The sequence below is a fragment of the Heterocephalus glaber genome, unplaced genomic scaffold (genome assembly GCF_053883595.1).
Source record: "Heterocephalus glaber isolate CG9 unplaced genomic scaffold, H.glaber_assembly_v1.0 deba00000901, whole genome shotgun sequence".
Classification (NCBI taxonomy): domain Eukaryota; kingdom Metazoa; phylum Chordata; class Mammalia; order Rodentia; family Bathyergidae; genus Heterocephalus; species Heterocephalus glaber.
The window spans coordinates 12,726,379-12,737,789 of NW_028258171.1; positions in this window are offsets into that span (position 1 = coordinate 12,726,379).

Consider the following 11,411-nt stretch of genomic DNA (forward strand, 5'->3'; position numbering starts at 1 on the left):
TCCCTGCAGCGGTCTCCCATAGTTCTGTTTATTGGAGAATGGTATTTTGAAACCAGGATCTTGGAACTAGATGTGTTCATTGCTTTCAGGCCTTCTCAGAAGATAAAGCTTAGAAATATGAGTATGTCAACCCCATGTACACGCACATGCATAATTCATTTTTGGTTTTTACTTTTTATAGTAGTCAAAATACTTAGGATAGCTCTTAGACCTTCCTGGTTCCTTCATGTGGCTATACAATTCATTTGTAATACAGTTAATTTCATTTGTTACTGTTTATTCCATTTTCAGTTACCCCAAATCTTGGCTTATTGTTAATCATTTATTTATTTTTGGGATATGTGAAGCACAATGTAGTTTTAAGAGTCAGAGTTATTTTAAACTCCAGTGAAATAGAAAAGTTTTACTATCTGTGCCATCACTACTCGTGTTTGTCAGTATTTTCTGCCCTGTACCCACTCACTCTGTGTAAGACACTATCCCATTGATTTTGTTTTATTAAATGTTAGATTTCCTTCCAGAAGGGTTATATCAATCTTTATTCCCACAACCAATATACAAAAACCTTTTCTCACAGCTTTGCCAACAGAATGTATTCTCATTTTTTAATTTTTGCTAACCCATAGATAAGAAATAGTATCTGTTGTTTTTGTTTACATATAGCTACCTCCTCTAACTTTTTTTCATATACTTGAGGACCTATTTTGGAGTTATTTATGTTGGATTTTTGGTCTTTTCTCTCTTGATGTACAAGAGGTCTTTACTTTGTTTGGGGTTTTTTTTGGTACCAGGGATCAAACTCGGGACCTTGTGCTTTTGAGGCAGGTGGTGGAACCACTGAGCTAAATCCCCAATCCGCAGCTCTTTTCTTGGTTTTTAAAGACAAGTTCTGGCTATGTAGCCCAAGCTGATCTCAAACTCAGGATCCTTAGATGACAGGTGTGTACCACCACCATGCTACACTAGCTCTTTGCATTTTGGGGATATGTCTGATACAGACATTTGTAAAGTTTTGGTTTTTTTTCTTCACAGAGACCTTTGATACATTTGGAGTTTGTTCTTTTGTATGGACTGAAATATAGATCTAATTTTGCCCTTTTTTTCACATGGCCTCTTACTGGTCCTGGCATCCTTTATTAAAAGTCCTTATTTGACCCATTGATTCACCACATTTATTCTCTAGTAAAGTGCATGAAACCATCTTTAAAATTTCTTTTTTGCTCATTTTGTACTTTGTTGTGGTGTACTTTTTCAGAGTATGTGGGAAACACCAGAGGAATTTATGTTATCTGTTCATTGCCTGTGATCACAAGTAACGTTCTGAGTTGGTAGTGTTCTTCTGAAAGAATAGTTAATTATTGCAACAATAATCTTGAAAGCTAGAGAAATTTGCCTTCTGGCTGTGTACTTATAAAACGCTGTTACCCAAATTGAACCCACAGCTATGAGACATTACTCCTCCTGCCCAAATGTTATCAATGTCTGTTCTATTGTAAAATCATTAGGCTGGAATGAAGCTTCCTAAAATTAGTCTCAGTGCCACTTTGGAAGCACTGTATTGAAATCTTGAAGAATGGCCACATGAGCCCTAGCTTTATTAAGGGTTATGGTGCTCAGTTCCTGGACTTGCTTCCTTAATTCAGCTGCTGGACTAGGTAGACTCAGTGTTATGCCCTGGTTACTGCCGGAGTAGTTTCATTAGAATTATGAGGTGCTTTATCTGTTGTGTGCACCTACACCTAGAGAACAAAGTTGCCTGGCAACAATTATGTTCCCGTTCAAATTCAGAGAACTGAAGCAAAGTCCAGACATTATCTTCTGGAATGACTTTGCACTGATGTGAGGAGGAACACCATCCTAAGGAATCTGCTCACCTTCAGAATAAGCAATTAGCCGTCCAGACGAATAGATCCGTGAAGACTAATGCAGCATAGCATCTTCCCGTCTCATGGGGCCAGTTGGAAGGATTTGCTTTGTACCTTAGGTCTGGCTTTGCTTGTAAAGCAGCCCCTCTCCAGTTCCTGGGCTTGAATTTCAGAGTATGTGCAGAGTGCTAGAGGAATTTTAATTTCTTGCTTTTCTTTTGTCTTTCTGATTTAATAAAGTGATGATGGAAGGTGCTATGAAAAATGGTTTCTATGAAATTGCTTTTACAGATGTTCATACCTTTGACCTCTAGAGGGAGCAAGGAGGTTACAGTTGTTTAGTAATAATTCCTGAAAAAGAACTCAAATCTTTCTTCTCCCTAACCCAGATGGAAATTTGTTTCAGCAGGTGGGGCTGTTTCCTTGGGAATAGTGTTTCCTTGACTAACAGTATTTCACTCCTCCACTTCCCTGTCTACCCTTTTCTCAAAAAGACTTATATATTCTTTTTCTCTTTTCCTACCCAACAAAAAATATGAGCATGTGTGACCAAAAGCTAATCCACAGGTTGTTTTGATGAGCTGGACAGCCAACCTTCCAGATGGCTTCCGGGCTGAAAAGTCAGCATATCACAACCCCCTTTGTTGACAGAGAAGTCAAAGCTGTTAAGAGAATGCCCTATTTCTTGTTGGTCTCCTGGTTTACAAGGCGTTTTCTTCATGATTACTTGTAAATTTTTTCTGCAATAAAACCTTGAACAATAATGAAGAGCTAGTTCCAACATACACATTTCCTTTCTCCTCTGTGGGTATTGCTCGATTCCAGATGGGTTTGTGGTGCTTGTGGTGCCTCCGTGTGGATCTTAAGTGCTATGCTCAATCTGAGAGCCTGCTGTGGGGTTGGGCTGGGAGTTTTCCTTCTGTGTTCTGACGGGTTGGCCTGGAGAGGCTGCAGCCCTGTCACATTCTGAGCATGCTGCTGACTCCCAAATTGTTATCTTCATCTCAGACCTTTCTTCTGAGCGACCTATTTGACATTACCACTTGGATGTCTCATTGGAATTTCAAATTTACAAGGTTCAAAACAGAATCTTTGCTTTTCCCACATCAAGCCTATTTCTCCAGGACACCCTGTTCCAGTAAAATGGACCACCATCTGTCTATATTTCTTGGGAGCCGTTCGTGGATCCTCTGATTTCTTTACCCCCACCCATCTAATTGACCCATCTGCCAATTCTGTAAGCTCTACCTTCAGAATACTTCCTAAACCTGCCACCTTTTCCCTCTCTTTCTCCTGCTCTCTAGATTCCACTTCTGCCAGATAACAAGCTACGATTATCTCTCACCCAGAGCATTCAGAGAGCTTCTTAATGCCTGTGATTTTGACCATGAGTTGGAAAAATTTAATGTGCTATTCTCTCTTCCTGAATATATTTTTCTCTAGGAGGGGATAATAGAATGCAAGCTGAAAGAGAGTGACTTAGCTTCTGACATAAAAAAAAAATGTGGTTCTACAGAAAGACAGGCTTGAAAGCTTTGTAGGGAGAGAAAGGATTTTATGATTTTGTTTTTTTTAGTTTACATTTATATGGCAAGGATTAGCCTGGAAAATTATTAATGTCTCCCATAACGTCTAGAATATTTATTTCCCATTAATGCCCAGTGATAAGACTGGAGGCCAGAAGATGAAAGCCATGATAATGAAGCCTGTGCTGCAGCCTGAAGAGACTTTTGGAGAAGACAGGAGGGAGATAGAGAGAAAGTCATTTAGGTATTCTGGTCTTCCCTCTGTGCTGTAGCTGGGGAGAGGGGAGTCTGTTAAATATCTGGAGGTGTTAGAGGGACACCTGGCCTCGCTTCCAGTCTGGGACACTGGGAAGAGGTCATCTAGAAGCTTCCTAAGGGACCTTCTTGACAAACTGGGTGACCAGATGAAATAAATTCAGAGAGGTGGTTAGGTCAGGGAGAGTGACAGTCTAATTAGAGTCCCCCAACCTTCCTTTGTTCTCCTGAGACATGCCTCGGAGTTGAGAGCCAGTAGGGCCTCTGGGGCCTATTGAGAAAGGGACACACAGGCTGTATAGCGTTCTCTAGAGGAACAGAATCAAGAGAAAATACATGGATAATCATGCAAGGGGATTTATTAGGCTTACAGGGTCAGAGGTGGGGGAGCCCACGGTGATGGCTGTCTGCATTAATCTTAGTCCTCTCTGCATCATCTAGGAGCTGGTGGAACCATTTCTCATGTTCTCTTGCTGTTTTTAATGTAACTCATTAACTGGTCACCAGCAACCCTATCTTCTAGTTCTGACACTCTGTCCTCACACTGGCCTCTTCTGCTGCCTATACTTTTGATAATATCTTTAATCTCCTAAATTTCTATTTGGAGCCTTTTTATGAACTAATTCTTTTCTATGCTAGTCATTAATTTTTTAAAATATTTTGTTTAGCTCTGCTGCCTTTTTCTTAGTGTCTTCTGTAAACTTCGTGATGATTTTGTTTAATTGGCCCAATATCCTGATGCTTTTATCTTCTGTGAGCTTGCCAAATGCCTTATTGATCTGTTTTGTAACCTTAATTTTGAGTAATTCAAGTGTGTAGCTTTTCGTTTCCTCCACTTTGATGGCTCATGGATCAGCTTTGGGGATTTTGGGAGTTTTTGGAGGCATTTTATTTGGCTTGTCTTCTCATGTTTCCATTTTTTGTTTGTTTTCTGTTGAAGCTTGTGGGTTGATTATAGTAGAAAGCTTTGTTTCTAGTATGGAGACCTCTTTAGTTAATGTCTACTTGGCCTTTGCTTCTGTCCCAAGATACAGCCACCTCTGTTTATGTGTGATGGGAGGTTGCAGCATATTTGGCCCAGTACCCAGTTGTCCAGGAATGGGCCAAAGTATTGTCAATGATCCTGAGGCAATCCGGATATTGGCATCCCAAGAAAACCAATTAATAGCAACAGCTATGTCACCTTGGCTATAGTAGTAAAATCAGCATCAATTATAGCATCCGAGACAAATTGAATATTGACAAACCCTAAGGACCAATAATGTACCATTCTTAACCATAGAAAATAAATCTATAATTATAGTGTGAACACTAAGACAAACCAAGTTTTGACCTACTATTGACCTACAGTAAACATCTACTAAGTGGGACAACTTTATCTCTACTAATGAACAGTGGTCAATAGCATAAGGTTAACGAGCTATCTAGAGTGTCATAAAGCTTATTAGTAGTTATACTTGTAAAGGTAGTTATACTAGTAAAACTAGAGGGGATGGGGAACTAGAGAATAAAAAAGTGAAATTTAAGAAATAAATCAATGGGATAGGAGAAGGAAGGGAGAAAAGTAAGATAAGGGGTCCTATTGAGGAAATTAATAGTGTTAGTTGCAGGAAAAAATGAATAAGAAAAAGAAGAAAAACAGCAAAATACAGAAATTAAGGGAACAAGAAGGAAGGACAAAAAGTTGAAAGAGGAAAAAAAAAAGAAAAACTAAAAGAAGAAAACACCAAAAAAGGAGAAAAAAACTCCAAAGCCCCCAAAAACCCAATGAAGAAAAAAATAATAAAAAATAGAAAAATCAAAAAAGAATTGAGTCAAAGAAATTTTTCTGTGTTTTTGAATGAGTGATTTCTTTCCAAGATCTTCAGTCTTGGGATCCAGCCAGTCATAATTTTCTCCATCTAGCTTTAGCACCTATAGGCCTATAGGTTTATAGCATCTAGGTATATAGGTTTATAGCACCCACAGGCCTCTCTGTCTCTTCACCCCAGACTGTGTTACGGTCCAAGCCAAGCTGTGTCCTTGCTCCCTTTGGTAAAAGGGAAACATGATCAGCCCTCTGGTCTCTGCAGGGTGTAGGCCATGGGATGGGTTTGAGTGGACTGTTGGCCTCAATGTCCACATTAATGTCATCAGGTCTGGTAGCTCCCTTCTCTCCCCGAGTGTTCTCCTCATCCAGGATCAGGTCAGTTGATTTAGTCCATGCCTCTGCTGCCCCATGAAGGGGAAGCAAAATGTAGAGCTCCCTCGAAGTTGGTGGATAGCTGCCCTTGCATCTCAGAGGTGATGTGCATCCTGAGATCTATCCTTTTAACACATATGTAGGTGTAGCATACAACATTGTTTACAATAGGCACAATGTTGTACAGTAGATCTCCTCATCTTGGGTGACTGAAACTTAATACCTGTTGTGTAGCAACTCATCATTTTCCCCCTCAACCCCAGGAAATAGCCATTCGGCTCTCTGCCTCTAAGTGTTTGACTATTTGAGATACTTTGCATGAATGGGGAAGATATGTGGTACTTGTCCTGCCATGACTTTGCTTTTCACTCTATAACAACATATTTTAAATTTCTTACATTACAATTGTGATTTATCTGATAGTATCTTTTTGTTGTTGATTTTCATTTGTCTCTTCTGACTGGACTGTAAGCCAAGAAGGGAAGGTACTTTGTTTCCCTCATTGCTGTGTTCCCAGCCCCTAGAACAGAACTTGTTCACAGCAGGCAGGCAATAAGTAATTTCTGAAGGAATGAACGAAAAGCTGCTTTTTCTGCTCCCAGAAGCCTAGATCTCAGAGTAGGTGTAAGTGGATCTGTCATAAGCAAGTCTTGTACCTTTCTTGGCTTAAGTTGCGAAAACTGCTTCTGAGTACTGTTAAGCAACTCAACCAGCAGTGCTTAGATTGTAGAAAAGGAGAAACAAAATACTAATGTTTCAGATTAAGCCCTTTGAATGGAAATGTAGATTGCATCATACTACCCAGTCTGTCTTCTTCCCCTCTTTCAGGTGTGTCTAATCTCACCGAGAATGGAAGCCGCTTTGCATTTCTTTAAAATATTGAGGTCATGGAGTTGCGGATGGTGCTGTCGGGATATCACAAAACTTTTTTTATTCCAGAAAAGTGTGCTCTGAGAGGACCCTGCTGCAGTGCTTGGGCTGCATAAAAATGCCACGATGAAGGCCTCACAGGGTGATTCCCCAAATGGGCTGACTGTCCCAGCCACCATGGAACTTTCGCAGCATCCTGGACCCCCATGGTCTTAAGTTCAAGGCTGGGTTTAGGAATCGGTAGCTGCTGCCCTGGCCTACAGTGGGCAAGCTCTGCTCTGCTCAGAATAGAGGGAGCTGATTATGGTGTCTGAACAATTAGCCAGGGCTGATGAGTCAAACACATTTTATGTTTGAATCAATAGATGTTTGTGCCTATGTCTTTGGAGGTATTTCTTAGCAACAATTGGGGACTTAAAACTTGATATTTGAAATCTAGTGTTAGTTTTAGTTCATAAAGTGAAGAATTGAAATTGGAAAACTTAACAAACTCATTTGACTTATTCCTAGCATTGAGAGTTCTCTCTTTCCCCCTTTAACCTTTATTATATAACTCAACAATTCATTTACTTTATAATGAGACCCCTGTCAAGATCCTGCAGATAATTTCCTTGTTTTACCTTGTTTCTCAGTACGTATATAACTTATTTCTGTAAAGAATAATCTCATTTATGAGTTTGGTGTGCTGAACAGGTCCCATCTTCAGACACCTTCAGAAGCAGCTCATTGTTATTCTGATTGTTGCTTATAAAACAGCAGTCATCTGTGATTGAAGAGATGTGTTCACTGGTCCATGTAATTTGCACATTCAGATTGTACAGATTGTTAGCAAATTCACAGCTAGAATTCCATGATACATAGCTCCAATTTATATTATGCCATGAATATTTAAAAATGAGTTTATAGAGATAAAATTTACATGTAATGAACTGTACCTATTTAGGTACCGGAAATTGTACAAGTAGGTGAGTTCTTATCATGTAATTGCTACCAGAATCAAAATAAATATTTCCATAACTCTCAGAAAGCTCCCTCTACCCTACTGTGGTCAATCTCTCCATCTACTTTTGGCCCCCGGGAACCATTGATCAGCCTTCTGTCACTACACATTAATTTGCATTTTCTAGACTTTCATACAAATGATACACATTAGGTATGATTCTGTATCTCGTTTCTCTTACTTGCCATAATATTTTTAGATGTGAATATTTTTCATTTTATTCTACCCTTTTTTCTCACCCAATCTTTCCACTACCATCCCCATTCTTTCTCTCTTGAAGTCACTTAAGCTCGGTGTCTATATTTCATTCCCTTCTAGCCATCTACATACAAACACACACATATAGGAGAGCTAAGTTGTTCAGTCTGTACAGGTCACCTTTGGGAGACCCAATGTAGGACAGCAAAGGGTGAGGGATGGATTTGGAGAGGCAAAGGGGAGAGGATCAACAGAAGTAGGTGGGTATTCCTGTGAATGGAAAACTGGGAAACTCAGAAGGAGCTTGCAACTAGTCAATAGCAAAGCCAGCCTTCTAACCGTACTCTCTGACTCCAGATCTCATCTCCCATTTCCCTCCGAGAGAGTTTGTTGCTCTGTCCCGTTTTAAAGGTTCCAAGTTGAGGGAATAGGGGACTTATGGAACTTACGGAGTACAGGGTAGTGGTAGTGATGATGAGTGATGATCATCATGACGGTGATGATGGGTCCCATGGTGGCCATGGCGGTGGTGTGGTGGAGTCCATGTTGACGGCATAGTGCTAACAGGACAGTGGGATTGTAAAGAGCACTCAGATCCGGGGAGAGCTGGAGGCAACTGATATTAAAACCCATCTTTTCAGGGGTTTTCCTCGATTCTCATTTCATCCTCACTACATGTTTGTGAGATGTGTATTATCATCATTCCCGTTTTAGAGGAGGATCCTGAAACCACAGCAATTTCTCAACAGTTTGCAAGAGAAGCAGCTGAGAAACATTTAATCCAGTCTTTATTTGTAAGAATCAAATTTAAGCATTTTAATGGCAAGTAAATTTAACAAATCACCATTTAAAAAAAATTTTTAAACAAAATCAGGTTTCCTTTTTATTACTGAATCTTTAAGAGAAAATGAGTTGATGTACATTAGCTTGGAGGAATTTCAATTTTGTTGTTGTCGTTGTCCTTAGGGAAAGGAAGAAGCAAATAAAGGTAGATAATACATTCTATTTTTATTAAATAAATGTTAAACATATTGTCCTTTGGCTTCCACTTGGGCTTAGCTAAGCTGTGGCAGCTTCAGATCAGCATGTGCATGTGGGGACAAAGTGGTCAGGGGTTTCTTCTCTCACCTCTTCCCAATTCTCACCTTGCTTGGCCATGATTTAGGCAGAAGGCTAGCCACAGCTCCTGCTAGGTGGCCCCTCTCCCCCACCCCTGGCCCTTCTGAGCACAAGGTTCCTATAACATTATTCCTTCCTCTTGCTCCCTGGCTTAGGGGAGCTAACTGCTTCCTGCTATTCCCAGTGTTTGGTTGTTTTACCATTCCTTGAAACCTGCCCACATCTTTTGTGCTCATTATTAAGCTGATATTGCTCAACTTCTTAACCACCCTGCTCTGCCCTGCTCTTTGGTACTAGCCCTGGGACTTTGCAAATGACATCCCCCTTTGCCAGCAGCTGCCTGTCCGTTCTGCCAATACAGGGACTTCCTGGAGCCTGCAGGGCTGGAGGAAGGAGGACTCTGTCCCGCCTTGGCTTGCTCTTCTGGGAGAGTCTCCTTTGAAGCAACCCTGTCCCTGCAGCAGCCCTGGGATCCTCTCTATTTTGCCACTCCCAGAACCATCCCCAGGGGCCTTGCTCTTCAATGCAGCAGCACCCAAGGCACCTCTTCTTCAGAGGCCCGAACCCCAGACCTGCATCCACTCTGAGCTTCTGGGCTGTGACACCTGGCACTCTTCCCTCCGTTCCTGGCTGCGTGGTGCCAGCTGTTTCTGCAGTTACTTTTCTACATTCTCTTTCACATATTTAGATCTCTAACCCTTTTTTCTTTTTATCACACTGAAAAGCATGTAACAAAAATGTATTCTCTTAACCATTTTGAAGCTCACAGTTCAGTAGTATTGACTATATTCACATTGTTAGGCAGCTAATCTCCAGAACTTTTTTATCTTGCAAAAATGAAGCTCTGTACCCATTAAAACAACTCCTGATTCCATGAGGATCTGGAACAATTTTCTATCTTGCAGCCCCTGGTAACCACTATTCTGCTGTCTGTCTCTATTAATTTGACTTCTTTAGATACCCCATGTAAATATCTCCAATCCCTTTAAACTAATTCTTTGTATTTAATTTCCTTTATTAAACTAATTGGTGTAGTTTCTGTTTTCATGATTAGACTTTGACTGATCTATCTCTTAAAATTGTCCTATCTTTTAAATAATTTTCAGTTAAATTCTTTGAATGTGCCATCTGATTCCTGCTGGGACCCCAGCGGATACACTCTCTTATGAAATTATTGGAACAGGAAATTAAATGAAGATCAAGTTAAAATAGTAATAAAGATATATTTGCTATTACTATTGAGAGTACTGTTGCAAATGAGGCCATATCCCAGCCTCCCCCATACATTGTATCCCTCAAAGTGCTAACATCCAGAGGAAAGGGAAATAGGGAAAAGGCTGCAACTTCAGTTTCAACAGACCCTTTGTGGCACTAGGCCTGAGGGTCAGAAAGAAAAGCCAAGAGCAGAACTCTGTCCCCTTTCCCAAGAGAGCATGTGGGGAAGATAATAAAAAGCCCTATATTCATATTCACAGATTAATGAGACCGGGGTGGGGTGCAGAAGAAGCCAGGCTGTCTGTGTCCTTAAGTGATACAAAGACTCTGGCTCCCCCAAGACAAGGTTCCCATCCCATTTGTCAGTCCCTAGTGCTTCAGTGATGCTTCTACATCTTGATTTAAAAGGAAAAATCTGTTGCTTTTCCAGAATAGTAAGAGACTGGAAAATCCCCACCCACTAGCCAACTCACAAATGCCACAGACTCTTTACAGCCTTAGACCTCGCCAGGATGCCCTGGCAGGGTGGGGTCCCCAACCCTCTTAAGAGGAGTCTTCCTTTCCCAGGGGTCAGATGGTAAAAGGAGGCTCCAGGGATCTTGCCCAGGGTCCGAGGAAAGGCAAGTGGAGCACAGGGTGGGGTGACAGGGTGGGGTGCAAAGGAGGCAGGAAGGGCTGTAGGCAAGCCCAGTGATGAGGGCCTTGGGATACTTGAGCAGTGGCCTGGCTGGCTCTGCATCCTGGAGAATATTCACCATCAACCCCTGCCAGGAAATCAGAACACCACATAGGAGGGAGAAGATTAGGGGATTTCTTTAGCAGCTGTTAATCAAGAAAACCTGAATGCCAGGGGCAGGACACTGCTTCCTCTTGAAACTGGATCACCCTTTGTACTTGGGTAGAAATGACCATGAGAGAAAACTCATCTATGTGAATTTTGTGGCTAGATGATGTTTGGTGCAGACGTGAGTGAATCCTTCAGTGTCCAGGAACTGCATAAACAAACCCCAGTACATTATTTACAGGATCTTGTGTAAGCAAGAGGAACTGGAACAATTTTCAGGGACCTGTAACTGTCTTCTGATTGACAAGATGAAGTGTCCCTCCCTGCTTCTTCCCTCACTGACAAATTGAATAACTGGGGGACAAGACCATGGCTTTCATCCTTGAAATCCCAGTGT